Genomic DNA, 18077 nt, shown 5'->3' on the forward strand with positions numbered 1-18077 from the left:
TATTAAGCTTCACAAATTAGCAAAAGAGCAACTCTTAGCAGCATTTAACTTTGCTTACAGCTTGTGACTTTGTCGCTATAAGACACGTGAAAGCACGACGCGAGCCACCTGCTATTTTCAAGGTAAAGAGAAAAGTTTATTCTCTGACTCCAACTTTTATACTTTCCCAAAGGTGACATTGGATTGGAGAGTGAATGGGCCACCTGTCCAAAGACATTGGACAAAGCACTAGTACATCAAGTTTGTCCAGCCCCATAAAAGATTGTAAACAATATGTTGTTGACAGAAATTGTGTGGGAAGGTTCTCCAACAGAATGGAAACTCAGAAGGCTTTAGAAAATCTTAAGAATCAGGGTGACATGACTTAACCTTACTTCCAGGCCTGACTGGCTCAGCTATCCAAGGCAATCAAAGCCCTCAGAGAGCAGCATTTCTGCCACATTTCCCTGAGCACAGGCACTCCTGTGTGCACACAGACACAAAGAGTCACTACAAGGCACCTGTGAGAAATTCCCCTGAGCAAAGGGAAATGTTCCCTGAGGAGACTTTGGCATCTCCCCAGGGGATGAAGGGTTGAGCCTGGAGCAGACAGTGTCTGTGATGAGCTCCAGAGGAGCTGAGCCCAGGGGCTGCTGGCCAAGGCCCTGGCCCAGTGAGCATTTCTCAGCTGGCAGGGCGGCCTGAGAAGGGGAAAGGGGAATGCACCAGACCAGGAACCATGGAACCAAGGGACCATTGTTACACTGTGGGGCCATGTGAGAAGAAGTGACCATTGGGACACTGTGGGGCCTTGTGAGACCAAGGGACCATTGGGACACTGTGGGACCATGTGAGATCAAGAGACCATTGGGATACTGTGAGTCCTCATGGATTCATGGACACCACTGTGACATTGCTGGGCCTCATGGAAGCAAGGGGACCCTAGTGACGCCGTGTGCCTTAGTGGAATGTAGGCATCATTGTGACACTGTGAGGCCCCATCCAGCCAAGGCTCCATTGGGACACTGCGAGACCCCACGGAAACAAAGCTCCAGGGTAACACAGAGAGGCTGCCTGTAATCAGTGCTCCATTGTGACCCTGTGGAGCCAAAGGAGAGCGTTGTGACACTGCAAAGCCCCATGGTCCATTGGTCCAAAGGTCCATTGTGACATTGCAGGACTCATGGAACAGAGGAGTCACATGACACTGTGGGGCCTGTGGAACCATGGAGAACATTGTGACACTGCAAGGCCTCAAGGAATCATTAGGACTGTTATATGTCTATAGGATAATTCGTGCAAATAAAATTGTCGTCTCTTTTATAGTTATGTGCTGTTAAATTATACTCTTATAAGAAGTTTTTAAATCGCACAAGCCAGCAACAGCGACTGCAACACCATGTGAAAGCCACCTGGACGAGAGAGGGAGGACTTTATTTACAAGCGAACGAAAGTGGCCAGCCCAGAGAGGGATCATGCATCAAGGTTGTCCGAGAAACACCCGGACGATAAATACACGATAAATATCCAAGACCGAGATAGTCAGAGCCATCAGGGAGGTACATCTCAAATCCGAATTCCGGGACTGCAAACACAGGTGTTCATCACTCTCCGGACACGTATTGTTCAACTTGCCACAGAGAAAAGAACTCCACATGAATACATGCACTTTGAAAAGGAAGAAAGGGGACTCTGGCTCAGGCAAGGAAAATCGTATAAAAATGGGTCAGACAGGACGGTCGGTGTGAAGCTTAGAGGACCCTCTGCTGCAGCTGTCCAACCTGTGTCTCACCCGGTGGCAATCCCGGGCTCCACATTGACATTTTTTTATAGTGGCTTTTTTTCATTTTTCTCAAAGTTTATATTTGGTACACTTAATAACTTTTATTAAATTAAAAATTAATAACTTGGAGCCTTGCATTTCTAAGATGTTTATCACATTCGGTTTCTCATGATAAGCCTATCTACTTCTGCTAATTCTGAGATGGGGAAAATGAACTGTCATGATTCCCGCTTGCACTAAAGGATTGTGACACGGGCTGACTTTGTGATGCCAGAGTCTTCTGTGCCATCACAGCGCAACTGTATGACATCCCAGAGTGATGGAGCAGCACTGGCTCTGTGACATCACAAGGGGGATTTGTGAGATCTCAGGGTGGGCTGTGACATCCCAGGAGGCAGTGTGCCATCTCAGGGGCTCTGTGACCTTACTGGGGAGGTCACTTCAAGCCAGCTCCCACTCACAGTTCCTCCCAGAGAAGTCCAAAGCTGCTCGTGCCCGGTGGCATCCCGTGTCCCTCTGGGTCCCCCTGCCCCTGGCGCTGCAGCCTCCCGCTGAGGATGTTCGAGGAGATCAAGCCCAGAGCCTGACACGGGGACAGGGGCTCAGGGCCGTCACAGTTGGAACAGGGAGACAGGGACCCCCTAGCAGCATCCCTGTGCCCCCAGGGCCAGAGCTTGACCAGGGCTCCTTCACCCTCTTATGAAGGAGGGCTTGAGAGCACTTTAAAAATCCCCAGCAGGGGAGTAGCATAAAACAGCTTTAAGATTAAGTGACAGCACCACAGAGTTCCTTGGCAAGAGTCACTCTGCTCCTGACTGGACACTTCAGGCACACCAAGGAAACAAAGCAACAACAAAACCAAACAAAATCCAGGCAATGAAACCAAAAAGGAGTCAAGAACTGTCCCGGTGTCTGTGTTTCTCTGTGTGTTTTTGTGTGTGTGTGTGTGTGTGTGTGTGTGTGTGTGTGTGACGAAAGGACAGTGAGGGCAAGGATAAAAGGAATACAGCCTAAAAGCTAAACAGAGCTGTGGAATAACACTTAACAATATTCAACTTTGCTTATAACTTCCATTAAGCTTCACAAATTAGCAAAAGAGCAACTCTTAGCAGCATTTAACTTTGCTTACAGCTTGTGACTTTGTCGCTATAAGACACGTGAAAGCACGACGCGAGCCACCTGCTATTTTCAAGGTAAAGAGAAAAGTTTATTCTCTGACTCCAACTTTTATACTTTCCCAAAGGTGACATTGGATTGGAGAGTGAATGGGCCACCTGTCCAAAGACATTGGACAAAGCACTAGTACATCAAGTTTGTCCAGCCCCATAAAAGATTGTAAACAATATGTTGTTGACAGAAATTGTGTGGGAAGGTTCTCCAACAGAATGGAAACTCAGAAGGCTTTAGAAAATCTTAAGAATCAGGGTGACATGACTTAACCTTACTTCCAGGCCTGACTGGCTCAGCTATCCAAGGCAATCAAAGCCCTCTGAGAGCAGCATTTCTGCCACATTTCCCTGAGCACAGGCACTCCTGTGTGCACACAGACACAAAGAGTCACTACAAGGCACCTGTGAGAAATTCCCCTGAGCAAAGGGAAATGTTCCCTGAGGAGACTTTGGCATCTCCCCAGGGGATGAAGGGTTGAGCCTGGAGCAGACAGTGTCTGTGATGAGCTCCAGAGGAGCTGAGCCCAGGGGCTGCTGGCCAAGGCCCTGGCCCAGTGAGCATTTCTCAGCTGGCAGGGCGGCCTGAGAAGGGGAAAGGGGAATGCACCAGACCAGGAACCATGGAACCAAGGGACCATTGTTACACTGTGGGGCCATGTGAGAAGAAGTGACCATTGGGACACTGTGGGGCCTTGTGAGACCAAGGGACCATTGGGACACTGTGGGACCATGTGAGATCAAGAGACCATTGGGATACTGTGAGTCCTCATGGATTCATGGACACCACTGTGACATTGCTGGGCCTCATGGAAGCAAGGGGACCCTAGTGACGCCGTGTGCCTTAGTGGAATGTAGGCATCATTGTGACACTGTGAGGCCCCATCCAGCCAAGGCTCCATTGGGACACTGCGAGACCCCACGGAAACAAAGCTCCAGGGTAACACAGAGAGGCTGCCTGTAATCAGTGCTCCATTGTGACCCTGTGGAGCCAAAGGAGAGCGTTGTGACACTGCAAAGCCCCATGGTCCATTGGTCCAAAGGTCCATTGTGACATTGCAGGACTCATGGAACAGAGGAGTCACATGACACTATGGGGCCTGTGGAACCATGGAGAACATTGTGACACTGCAAGGCCTCAAGGAATCATTAGGACTGTTATATGTCTATAGGATAATTCGTGCAAATAAAATTGTCGTCTCTTTTATAGTTATGTGCTGTTAAATTATACTCTTATAAGAAGTTTTTAAATCGCACAAGCCAGCAACAGCGACTGCAACACCATGTCAAAGCCACCTGGACAAGAGAGGGAGGACTTTATTTACAAGCGAACGAAAGTGGCCAGCCCAGAGAGGGATCATGCATCAAGGTTGTCCGAGAAACACCCGGACGATAAATACACGATAAATATCCAAGACCGAGATAGTCAGAGCCATCAGGGAGGTACATCTCAAATCCGAATTCCGGGACTGCAAACACAGGTGTTCATCACTCTCCGGACACGTATTGTTCAACTTGCCACAGAGAAAAGAACTCCACATGAATACATGCACTTTGAAAAGGAAGAAAGGGGACTCTGGCTCAGGCAAGGAAAATCGTATAAAAATGGGTCAGACAGGACGGTCGGTGTGAAGCATAGAGGACCCTCTGCTGCAGCTGTCCAACCTGTGTCTCACCCGGTGGCAATCCCGGGCTCCACATTGACATTTTTTTATAGTGGCTTTTTTTCATTTTTCTCAAAGTTTATATTTGGTACACTTAATAACTTTTATTAAATTAAAAATTAATAACTTGGAGCCTTGCATTTCTAAGATGTTTATCACATTCGGTTTCTCATGATAAGCCTATCTACTTCTGCTAATTCTGAGATGGGGAAAATGAACTGTCATGATTCCCGCTTGCACTAAAGGATTGTGACACGGGCTGACTTTGTGATGCCAGAGTCTTCTGTGCCATCACAGCGCAACTGTATGACATCCCAGAGTGATGGAGCAGCACTGGCTCTGTGACATCACAAGGGGGATTTGTGAGATCTCAGGGTGGGCTGTGACATCCCAGGAGGCAGTGTGACATCTCAGGGGCTCTGTGACCTTACTGGGGAGGTCACTTCAAGCCAGCTCCCACTCACAGTTCCTCCCAGAGAAGTCCAAAGCTGCTCGTGCCCGGTGGCATCCCGTGTCCCTCTGGGTCCCCCTGCCCCTGGCGCTGCAGCCTCCCGCTGAGGATGTTCGAGGAGATCAAGCCCAGAGCCTGACATGGGGACAGGGGCTCAGGGCCGTCACAGTTGGAACAGGGAGACAGGGACCCCCTAGCAGCATCCCTGTGCCCCCAGGGCCAGAGCTTGGTCAGGGCTCCTTCACCCTCTTATGAAGGAGGGCTTGAGAGCACTTTAAAAATCCCCAGCAGGGGAGTAGCATAAAACAGCTTTAAGATTAAGTGACAGCACCACAGAGTTCCTTGGCAAGAGTCACTCTGCTCCTGACTGGACACTTCAGGCACACCAAGGAAACAAAGCAACAACAAAACCAAACAAAATCCAGGCAATCAAACCAAAAAGGAGTCAAGAACTGTCCCGGTGTCTGTGTGTCTCTGTGTGTTTGTGTGTGTGTGTGTGTGTGGGTGTGTGTGTGTGTGTGACGAAAGGACAGTGAGGGCAAGGATAAAAGGAATACAGCCTAAAAACTAAACAGAGCTGTGGAATAACACTTAACAATATTCAACTTTGCTTATAACTTCTATTAAGCTTCACAAATTAGCAAAAGAGCAACTCTTAGCAGCATTTAACTTTGCTTACAGCTTGTGACTTTGTCGCTATAAGACACGTGAAAGCACGACGCGAGCCACCTGCTATTTTCAAGGTAAAGAGAAAAGTTTATTCTCTGACTCCAACTTTTATACTTTCCCAAAGGTGACATTGGATTGGAGAGTGAATGGGCCACCTGTCCAAAGACATTGGACAAAGCACTAGTACATCAAGTTTGTCCAGCCCCATAAAAGATTGTAAACAATATGTTGTTGACAGAAATTGTGTGGGAAGGTTCTCCAACAGAATGGAAACTCAGAAGGCTTTAGAAAATCTTAAGAATCAGGGTGACATGACTTAACCTTACTTCCAGGCCTGACTGGCTCAGCTATCCAAGGCAATCAAAGCCCTCAGAGAGCAGCATTTCTGCCACATTTCCCTGAGCACAGGCACTCCTGTGTGCACACAGACACAAAGAGTCACTACAAGGCACCTGTGAGAAATTCCCCTGAGCAAAGGGAAATGTTCCCTGAGGAGACTTTGGCATCTCCCCAGGGGATGAAGGGTTGAGCCTGGAGCAGACAGTGTCTGTGATGAGCTCCAGAGGAGCTGAGCCCAGGGGCTGCTGGCCAAGGCCCTGGCCCAGTGAGCATTTCTCAGCTGGCAGGGCGGCCTGAGAAGGGGAAAGGGGAATGCACCAGACCAGGAACCATGGAACCAAGGGACCATTGTTACACTGTGGGGCCATGTGAGAAGAAGTGACCATTGGGACACTGTGGGGCCTTGTGAGACCAAGGGACCATTGGGACACTGTGGGACCATGTGAGATCAAGAGACCATTGGGATACTGTGAGTCCTCATGGATTCATGGACACCACTGTGACATTGCTGGGCCTCATGGAAGCAAGGGGACCCTAGTGACGCCGTGTGCCTTAGTGGAATGTAGGCATCATTGTGACACTGTGAGGCCCCATCCAGCCAAGGCTCCATTGGGACACTGCGAGACCCCACGGAAACAAAGCTCCAGGGTAACACAGAGAGGCTGCCTGTAATCAGTGCTCCATTGTGACCCTGTGGAGCCAAAGGAGAGCGTTGTGACACTGCAAAGCCCCATGGTCCATTGGTCCAAAGGTCCATTGTGACATTGCAGGACTCATGGAACAGAGGAGTCACATGACACTATGGGGCCTGTGGAACCATGGAGAACATTGTGACACTGCAAGGCCTCAAGGAATCATTAGGACTGTTATATGTCTATAGGATAATTCGTGCAAATAAAATTGTCGTCTCTTTTATAGTTATGTGCTGTTAAATTATACTCTTATAAGAAGTTTTTAAATCGCACAAGCCAGCAACAGCGACTGCAACACCATGTCAAAGCCACCTGGACAAGAGAGGGAGGACTTTATTTACAAGCGAACGAAAGTGGCCAGCCCAGAGAGGGATCATGCATCAAGGTTGTCCGAGAAACACCCGGACGATAAATACACGATAAATATCCAAGACCGAGATAGTCAGAGCCATCAGGGAGGTACATCTCAAATCCGAATTCCGGGACTGCAAACACAGGTGTTCATCACTCTCCGGACACGTATTGTTCAACTTGCCACAGAGAAAAGAACTCCACATGAATACATGCACTTTGAAAAGGAAGAAAGGGGACTCTGGCTCAGGCAAGGAAAATCGTATAAAAATGGGTCAGACAGGACGGTCGGTGTGAAGCATAGAGGACCCTCTGCTGCAGCTGTCAAACCTGTGTCTCACCCGGTGGCAATCCCGGGCTCCACATTGAACTTTTTTTATAGTGGCTTTTTTTCATTTTTCTCAAAGTTTATATTTGGTACACTTAATAACTTTTATTAAATTAAAAATTAATAACTTGGAGCCTTGCATTTCTAAGATGTTTATCACATTCGGTTTCTCATGATAAGCCTATCTACTTCTGCTAATTCTGAGATGGGGAAAATGAACTGTCATGATTCCCGCTTGCACTAAAGGATTGTGACACGGGCTGACTTTGTGATGCCAGAGTCTTCTGTGCCATCACAGCGCAACTGTATGACATCCCAGAGTGATGGAGCAGCACTGGCTCTGTGACATCACAAGGGGGATTTGTGAGATCTCAGGGTGGGCTGTGACATCCCAGGAGGCAGTGTGCCATCTCAGGGGCTCTGTGACCTTACTGGGGAGGTCACTTCAAGCCAGCTCCCACTCACAGTTCCTCCCAGAGAAGTCCAAAGCTGCTCGTGCCCGGTGGCATCCCGTGTCCCTCTGGGTCCCCCTGCCCCTGGCGCTGCAGCCTCCCGCTGAGGATGTTCGAGGAGATCAAGCCCAGAGCCTGACACGGGGACAGGGGCTCAGGGCCGTCACAGTTGGAACAGGGAGACAGGGACCCCCTAGCAGCATCCCTGTGCCCCCAGGGCCAGAGCTTGACCAGGGCTCCTTCACCCTCTTATGAAGGAGGGCTTGAGAGCACTTTAAAAATCCCCAGCAGGGGAGTAGCATAAAACAGCTTTAAGATTAAGTGACAGCACCACAGAGTTCCTTGGCAAGAGTCACTCTGCTCCTGACTGGACACTTCAGGCACACCAAGGAAACAAAGCAACAACAAAACCAAACAAAATCCAGGCAATGAAACCAAAAAGGAGTCAAGAACTGTCCCGGTGTCTGTGTTTCTCTGTGTGTTTTTGTGTGTGTGTGTGTGTGTGTGTGTGTGTGTGTGTGTGACGAAAGGACAGTGAGGGCAAGGATAAAAGGAATACAGCCTAAAAGCTAAACAGAGCTGTGGAATAACACTTAACAATATTCAACTTTGCTTATAACTTCCATTAAGCTTCACAAATTAGCAAAAGAGCAACTCTTAGCAGCATTTAACTTTGCTTACAGCTTGTGACTTTGTCGCTATAAGACACGTGAAAGCACGACGCGAGCCACCTGCTATTTTCAAGGTAAAGAGAAAAGTTTATTCTCTGACTCCAACTTTTATACTTTCCCAAAGGTGACATTGGATTGGAGAGTGAATGGGCCACCTGTCCAAAGACATTGGACAAAGCACTAGTACATCAAGTTTGTCCAGCCCCATAAAAGATTGTAAACAATATGTTGTTGACAGAAATTGTGTGGGAAGGTTCTCCAACAGAATGGAAACTCAGAAGGCTTTAGAAAATCTTAAGAATCAGGGTGACATGACTTAACCTTACTTCCAGGCCTGACTGGCTCAGCTATCCAAGGCAATCAAAGCCCTCTGAGAGCAGCATTTCTGCCACATTTCCCTGAGCACAGGCACTCCTGTGTGCACACAGACACAAAGAGTCACTACAAGGCACCTGTGAGAAATTCCCCTGAGCAAAGGGAAATGTTCCCTGAGGAGACTTTGGCATCTCCCCAGGGGATGAAGGGTTGAGCCTGGAGCAGACAGTGTCTGTGATGAGCTCCAGAGGAGCTGAGCCCAGGGGCTGCTGGCCAAGGCCCTGGCCCAGTGAGCATTTCTCAGCTGGCAGGGCGGCCTGAGAAGGGGAAAGGGGAATGCACCAGACCAGGAACCATGGAACCAAGGGACCATTGTTACACTGTGGGGCCATGTGAGAAGAAGTGACCATTGGGACACTGTGGGGCCTTGTGAGACCAAGGGACCATTGGGACACTGTGGGACCATGTGAGATCAAGAGACCATTGGGATACTGTGAGTCCTCATGGATTCATGGACACCACTGTGACATTGCTGGGCCTCATGGAAGCAAGGGGACCCTAGTGACGCCGTGTGCCTTAGTGGAATGTAGGCATCATTGTGACACTGTGAGGCCCCATCCAGCCAAGGCTCCATTGGGACACTGCGAGACCCCACGGAAACAAAGCTCCAGGGTAACACAGAGAGGCTGCCTGTAATCAGTGCTCCATTGTGACCCTGTGGAGCCAAAGGAGAGCGTTGTGACACTGCAAAGCCCCATGGTCCATTGGTCCAAAGGTCCATTGTGACATTGCAGGACTCATGGAACAGAGGAGTCACATGACACTATGGGGCCTGTGGAACCATGGAGAACATTGTGACACTGCAAGGCCTCAAGGAATCATTAGGACTGTTATATGTCTATAGGATAATTCGTGCAAATAAAATTGTCGTCTCTTTTATAGTTATGTGCTGTTAAATTATACTCTTATAAGAAGTTTTTAAATCGCACAAGCCAGCAACAGCGACTGCAACACCATGTCAAAGCCACCTGGACAAGAGAGGGAGGACTTTATTTACAAGCGAACGAAAGTGGCCAGCCCAGAGAGGGATCATGCATCAAGGTTGTCCGAGAAACACCCGGACGATAAATACACGATAAATATCCAAGACCGAGATAGTCAGAGCCATCAGGGAGGTACATCTCAAATCCGAATTCCGGGACTGCAAACACAGGTGTTCATCACTCTCCGGACACGTATTGTTCAACTTGCCACAGAGAAAAGAACTCCACATGAATACATGCACTTTGAAAAGGAAGAAAGGGGACTCTGGCTCAGGCAAGGAAAATCGTATAAAAATGGGTCAGACAGGACGGTCGGTGTGAAGCATAGAGGACCCTCTGCTGCAGCTGTCCAACCTGTGTCTCACCCGGTGGCAATCCCGGGCTCCACATTGACATTTTTTTATAGTGGCTTTTTTTCATTTTTCTCAAAGTTTATATTTGGTACACTTAATAACTTTTATTAAATTAAAAATTAATAACTTGGAGCCTTGCATTTCTAAGATGTTTATCACATTCGGTTTCTCATGATAAGCCTATCTACTTCTGCTAATTCTGAGATGGGGAAAATGAACTGTCATGATTCCCGCTTGCACTAAAGGATTGTGACACGGGCTGACTTTGTGATGCCAGAGTCTTCTGTGCCATCACAGCGCAACTGTATGACATCCCAGAGTGATGGAGCAGCACTGGCTCTGTGACATCACAAGGGGGATTTGTGAGATCTCAGGGTGGGCTGTGACATCCCAGGAGGCAGTGTGACATCTCAGGGGCTCTGTGACCTTACTGGGGAGGTCACTTCAAGCCAGCTCCCACTCACAGTTCCTCCCAGAGAAGTCCAAAGCTGCTCGTGCCCGGTGGCATCCCGTGTCCCTCTGGGTCCCCCTGCCCCTGGCGCTGCAGCCTCCCGCTGAGGATGTTCGAGGAGATCAAGCCCAGAGCCTGACATGGGGACAGGGGCTCAGGGCCGTCACAGTTGGAACAGGGAGACAGGGACCCCCTAGCAGCATCCCTGTGCCCCCAGGGCCAGAGCTTGGTCAGGGCTCCTTCACCCTCTTATGAAGGAGGGCTTGAGAGCACTTTAAAAATCCCCAGCAGGGGAGTAGCATAAAACAGCTTTAAGATTAAGTGACAGCACCACAGAGTTCCTTGGCAAGAGTCACTCTGCTCCTGACTGGACACTTCAGGCACACCAAGGAAACAAAGCAACAACAAAACCAAACAAAATCCAGGCAATCAAACCAAAAAGGAGTCAAGAACTGTCCCGGTGTCTGTGTGTCTCTGTGTGTTTGTGTGTGTGTGTGTGTGTGGGTGTGTGTGTGTGTGTGACGAAAGGACAGTGAGGGCAAGGATAAAAGGAATACAGCCTAAAAACTAAACAGAGCTGTGGAATAACACTTAACAATATTCAACTTTGCTTATAACTTCTATTAAGCTTCACAAATTAGCAAAAGAGCAACTCTTAGCAGCATTTAACTTTGCTTACAGCTTGTGACTTTGTCGCTATAAGACACGTGAAAGCACGACGCGAGCCACCTGCTATTTTCAAGGTAAAGAGAAAAGTTTATTCTCTGACTCCAACTTTTATACTTTCCCAAAGGTGACATTGGATTGGAGAGTGAATGGGCCACCTGTCCAAAGACATTGGACAAAGCACTAGTACATCAAGTTTGTCCAGCCCCATAAAAGATTGTAAACAATATGTTGTTGACAGAAATTGTGTGGGAAGGTTCTCCAACAGAATGGAAACTCAGAAGGCTTTAGAAAATCTTAAGAATCAGGGTGACATGACTTAACCTTACTTCCAGGCCTGACTGGCTCAGCTATCCAAGGCAATCAAAGCCCTCAGAGAGCAGCATTTCTGCCACATTTCCCTGAGCACAGGCACTCCTGTGTGCACACAGACACAAAGAGTCACTACAAGGCACCTGTGAGAAATTCCCCTGAGCAAAGGGAAATGTTCCCTGAGGAGACTTTGGCATCTCCCCAGGGGATGAAGGGTTGAGCCTGGAGCAGACAGTGTCTGTGATGAGCTCCAGAGGAGCTGAGCCCAGGGGCTGCTGGCCAAGGCCCTGGCCCAGTGAGCATTTCTCAGCTGGCAGGGCGGCCTGAGAAGGGGAAAGGGGAATGCACCAGACCAGGAACCATGGAACCAAGGGACCATTGTTACACTGTGGGGCCATGTGAGAAGAAGTGACCATTGGGACACTGTGGGGCCTTGTGAGACCAAGGGACCATTGGGACACTGTGGGACCATGTGAGATCAAGAGACCATTGGGATACTGTGAGTCCTCATGGATTCATGGACACCACTGTGACATTGCTGGGCCTCATGGAAGCAAGGGGACCCTAGTGACGCCGTGTGCCTTAGTGGAATGTAGGCATCATTGTGACACTGTGAGGCCCCATCCAGCCAAGGCTCCATTGGGACACTGCGAGACCCCACGGAAACAAAGCTCCAGGGTAACACAGAGAGGCTGCCTGTAATCAGTGCTCCATTGTGACCCTGTGGAGCCAAAGGAGAGCGTTGTGACACTGCAAAGCCCCATGGTCCATTGGTCCAAAGGTCCATTGTGACATTGCAGGACTCATGGAACAGAGGAGTCACATGACACTATGGGGCCTGTGGAACCATGGAGAACATTGTGACACTGCAAGGCCTCAAGGAATCATTAGGACTGTTATATGTCTATAGGATAATTCGTGCAAATAAAATTGTCGTCTCTTTTATAGTTATGTGCTGTTAAATTATACTCTTATAAGAAGTTTTTAAATCGCACAAGCCAGCAACAGCGACTGCAACACCATGTCAAAGCCACCTGGACAAGAGAGGGAGGACTTTATTTACAAGCGAACGAAAGTGGCCAGCCCAGAGAGGGATCATGCATCAAGGTTGTCCGAGAAACACCCGGACGATAAATACACGATAAATATCCAAGACCGAGATAGTCAGAGCCATCAGGGAGGTACATCTCAAATCCGAATTCCGGGACTGCAAACACAGGTGTTCATCACTCTCCGGACACGTATTGTTCAACTTGCCACAGAGAAAAGAACTCCACATGAATACATGCACTTTGAAAAGGAAGAAAGGGGACTCTGGCTCAGGCAAGGAAAATCGTATAAAAATGGGTCAGACAGGACGGTCGGTGTGAAGCATAGAGGACCCTCTGCTGCAGCTGTCAAACCTGTGTCTCACCCGGTGGCAATCCCGGGCTCCACATTGAACTTTTTTTATAGTGGCTTTTTTTCATTTTTCTCAAAGTTTATATTTGGTACACTTAATAACTTTTATTAAATTAAAAATTAATAACTTGGAGCCTTGCATTTCTAAGATGTTTATCACATTCGGTTTCTCATGATAAGCCTATCTACTTCTGCTAATTCTGAGATGGGGAAAATGAACTGTCATGATTCCCGCTTGCACTAAAGGATTGTGACACGGGCTGACTTTGTGATGCCAGAGTCTTCTGTGCCATCACAGCGCAACTGTATGACATCCCAGAGTGATGGAGCAGCACTGGCTCTGTGACATCACAAGGGGGATTTGTGAGATCTCAGGGTGGGCTGTGACATCCCAGGAGGCAGTGTGCCATCTCAGGGGCTCTGTGACCTTACTGGGGAGGTCACTTCAAGCCAGCTCCCACTCACAGTTCCTCCCAGAGAAGTCCAAAGCTGCTCGTGCCCGGTGGCATCCCGTGTCCCTCTGGGTCCCCCTGCCCCTGGCGCTGCAGCCTCCCGCTGAGGATGTTCGAGGAGATCAAGCCCAGAGCCTGACACGGGGACAGGGGCTCAGGGCCGTCACAGTTGGAACAGGGAGACAGGGACCCCCTAGCAGCATCCCTGTGCCCCCAGGGCCAGAGCTTGACCAGGGCTCCTTCACCCTCTTATGAAGGAGGGCTTGAGAGCACTTTAAAAATCCCCAGCAGGGGAGTAGCATAAAACAGCTTTAAGATTAAGTGACAGCACCACAGAGTTCCTTGGCAAGAGTCACTCTGCTCCTGACTGGACACTTCAGGCACACCAAGGAAACAAAGCAACAACAAAACCAAACAAAATCCAGGCAATGAAACCAAAAAGGAGTCAAGAACTGTCCCGGTGTCTGTGTTTCTCTGTGTGTTTTTGTGTGTGTGTGTGTGTGTGTGTGTGTGTGTGTGTGTGTGTGTGTGTGTGTGTGACGAAAGGACAGTGAGGGCAAGGATAAAAGGAATACAGCCTAAAAACTAAACAGAGCTGTGGAATAACACTTAACAATATTCAACTTTGCTTATAACTTCTATTAAGCTTCACAAATTAGCAAAAGAACAACTCTTAGCAGCATTTAACTTTGCTTACAGCTTGTGACTTTGTCGCTATAAGACACGTGAAAGCACGACGCGAGCCACCTGCTATTTTCAAGGTAAAGAGAAAAGTTTATTCTCTGACTCCAACTTTTTATACTTTCCCAAAGGTGACATTGGATTGGAGAGTGAATGGGCCACCTGTCCAAAGACATTGGACAAAGCACTAGTACATCAAGTTTGTCCAGCCCCATAAAAGATTGTAAACAATATGTTGTTGACAGAAATTGTGTGGGAAGGTTCTCCAACAGAATGGAAACTCAGAAGGCTTTAGAAAATCTTAAGAATCAGGGTGACATGACTTAACCTTACTTGCAGGCCTGACTGGCTCAGCTATCCAAGGCAATCAAAGCCCTCAGAGAGCAGCATTTCTGCCACATTTCCCTGAGCACAGGCACTCCTGTGTGCACACAGACACAAAGAGTCACTACAAGGCACCTGTGAGAAATTCCCCTGAGCAAAGGGAAATGTTCCCTGAGGAGACTTTGGCATCTCCCCAGGGGATGAAGGGTTGAGCCTGGAGCAGACAGTGTCTGTGATGAGCTCCAGAGGAGCTGAGCCCAGGGGCTGCTGGCCAAGGCCCTGGCCCAGTGAGCATTTCTCAGCTGGCAGGGCGGCCTGAGAAGGGGAAAGGGGAATGCACCAGACCAGGAACCATGGAACCAAGGGACCATTGTTACACTGTGGGGCCATGTGAGAAGAAGTGACCATTGGGACACTGTGGGGCCTTGTGAGACCAAGGGACCATTGGGACACTGTGGGACCATGTGAGATCAAGAGACCATTGGGATACTGTGAGTCCTCATGGATTCATGGACACCACTGTGACATTGCTGGGCCTCATGGAAGCAAGGGGACCCTAGTGACGCCGTGTGCCTCAGTGGAATGTAGGCATCATTGTGACACTGTGAGGCCCCATCCAGCCAAGGCTCCATTGGGACACTGCGAGACCCCACGGAAACAAAGCTCCAGGGTAACACAGAGAGGCTGCCTGTAATCAGTGCTCCATTGTGACCCTGTGGAGCCAAAGGAGACCGTTGTGACACTGCAAAGCCCCATGGTCCATTGGTCCAAAGGTCCATTGTGACATTGCAGGACTCATGGAACAGAGGAGTCACATGACACTATGGGGCCTGTGGAACCATGGAGAACATTGTGACACTGCAAGGCCTCAAGGAATCATTAGGACTGTTATATGTCTATAGGATAATTCGTGCAAATAAAATTGTTGTCTATTTTATAGTTATGTGCTGTTAAATTATACTCTTATAAGAAGTTTTTAAATCGCACAAGCCAGCAACAGCGACTGCACCATGTCAAAGCCACCTGGACAAGAGAGGGAGGACTTTATTTACAAGCGAACGAAAGTGGCCAGCCCAGAGAGGGATCATGCATCAAGGTTGTCCGAGAAACACCCGGACGATAAATACACGATAAATATCCAAGACCGAGATAGTCAGAGCCATCAGGGAGGTACATCTCAAATCCGAATTCCGGGACTGCAAACACAGGTGTTCATCACTCTCCGGACACGTATTGTTCAACTTGCCACAGAGAAAAGAACTCTACATGAATACATGCACTTTGAAAAGGAAGAAAGGGGACTCTGGCTCAGGCAAGGAAAATCGTATAAAAATGGGTCAGACAGGACGGTCGGTGTGAAGCATAGAGGACCCTCTGCTGCAGCTGTCCAACCTGTGTCTCACCCGGTGGCAATCCCGGGCTCCACATTGACTTTTTTTTATAGTGGCTTTTTTTCATTTTTCTCAAAGTTTATATTTGGTACACTTAATAACTTTTATTAAATTAAAAATTAATAACTTGGAGCCTTGCATTTCTAAGATGTTTATCACATTCGGTTTCTCATGATAAGCCTATCTACTTCTGCTAATTCTGAGATGGGGAAAATGAACTGTCATGATTCCCGCTTGCACTAAAGGATTGTGACACGGGCTGACTTTGTGATGCCAGAGTCTTCTGTGCCATCACAGCGCAACTGTATGACATCCCAGAGTGATGGAGCAGCACTGGCTCTGTGACATCACAAGGGGGATTTGTGAGATCTCAGGGTGGGCTGTGACATCCCAGGAGGCAGTGTGACATCTCAGGGGCTCTGTGACCTTACTGGGGAGGTCACTTCAAGCCAGCTCCCACTCACAGTTCCTCCCAGAGAAGTCCAAAGCTGCTCGTGCCCGGTGGCATCCCGTGTCCCTCTGGGTCCCCCTGCCCCTGGCGCTGCAGCCTCCCGCTGAGGATGTTCGAGGAGATCAAGCCCAGAGCCTGACATGGGGACAGGGGCTCAGGGCCGTCACAGTTGGAACAGGGAGACAGGGACCCCCTAGCAGCATCCCTGTGCCCCCAGGGCCAGAGCTTGGCCAGGGCTCCTTCACCCTCTTATGAAGGAGGGCTTGAGAGCACTTTAAAAATCCCCAGCAGGGGAGTAGCATAAAACAGCTTTAAGATTAAGTGACAGCACCACAGAGTTCCTTGGCAAGAGTCACTCTGCTCCTGACTGGACACTTCAGGCACACCAAGGAAACAAAGCAACAACAAAACCAAACAAAATCCAGGCAATGAAACCAAAAAGGAGTCAAGAACTGTCCCGGTGTCTGTGTTTCTCTGTGTGTTTTTGTGTGTGTGTGTGTGTGTGTGTGTGTGTGTGTGTGTGTGTGTGTGACGAAAGGACAGTGAGGGCAAGGATAAAAGGAATACAGCCTAAAAGCTAAACAGAGCTGTGGAATAACACTTAACAATATTCAACTTCGCTTATAACTTCTATTAAGCTTCACAAATTAGCAAAAGAACAACTCTTAGCAGCATTTAACTTTGCTTACAGCTTGTGACTTTGTCGCTATAAGACACGTGAAAGCACGACGCGAGCCTCCTGCTATTTTCAAGGTAAAGAGAAAAGTTTATTCTCTGACTCCAACTTTTATACTTTCCCAAAGGTGACATTGGATTGGAGAGTGAATGGGCCACCTGTCCAAAGACATTGGACAAAGCACTAGTACATCAAGTTTGTCCAGCCCCATAAAAGATTGTAAACAATATGTTGTTGACAGAAATTGTGTGGGAAGGTTCTCCAACAGAATGGAAACTCAGAAGGCTTTAGAAAATCTTAAGAATCAGGGTGACATGACTTAACCTTACTTCCAGGCCTGACTGGCTCAGCTATCCAAGGCAATCAAAGCCCTCAGAGAGCAGCATTTCTGCCACATTTCCCTGAGCACAGGCACTCCTGTGTGCACACAGACACAAAGAGTCACTACAAGGCACCTGTGAGAAATTCCCCTGAGCAAAGGGAGATGTTCCCTGAGGAGACTTTGGCATCTCCCCAGGGGATGAAGGGTTGAGCCTGGAGCAGACAGTGTCTGTGATGAGCTCCAGAGGAGCTGAGCCCAGGGGCTGCTGGCCAAGGCCCTGGCCCAGTGAGCATTTCTCAGCTGGCAGGGAGGCCTGAGAAGGGGAAAGGGGAATGCACCAGACCAGGAACCATGGAACCAAGGGACCATTGTTACACTGTGGGGCCATGTGAGAAGAAGTGACCATTGGGACACTGTGGGGCCTTGTGAGACCAAGGGACCATTGGGACACTGTGGGACCATGTGAGATCAAGAGACCATTGGGATACTGTGAGTCCTCATGGATTCATGGACACCACTGTGACATTGCTGGGCCTCATGGAAGCAAGGGGACCCTAGTGACGCCGTGTGCCTTAGTGGAATGTAGGCATCATTGTGACACTGTGAGGCCCCATCCAGCCAAGGCTCCATTGGGACACTGCGAGACCCCACGGAAACAAAGCTCCAGGGTAACACAGAGAGGCTGCCTGTAATC

This window comes from Lonchura striata, chromosome 37, assembly GCF_050655825.1.
Source record: "Lonchura striata isolate lonStrDom1 chromosome 37, ASM5065582v1, whole genome shotgun sequence".
NCBI classification, from domain to species: domain Eukaryota; kingdom Metazoa; phylum Chordata; class Aves; order Passeriformes; family Estrildidae; genus Lonchura; species Lonchura striata.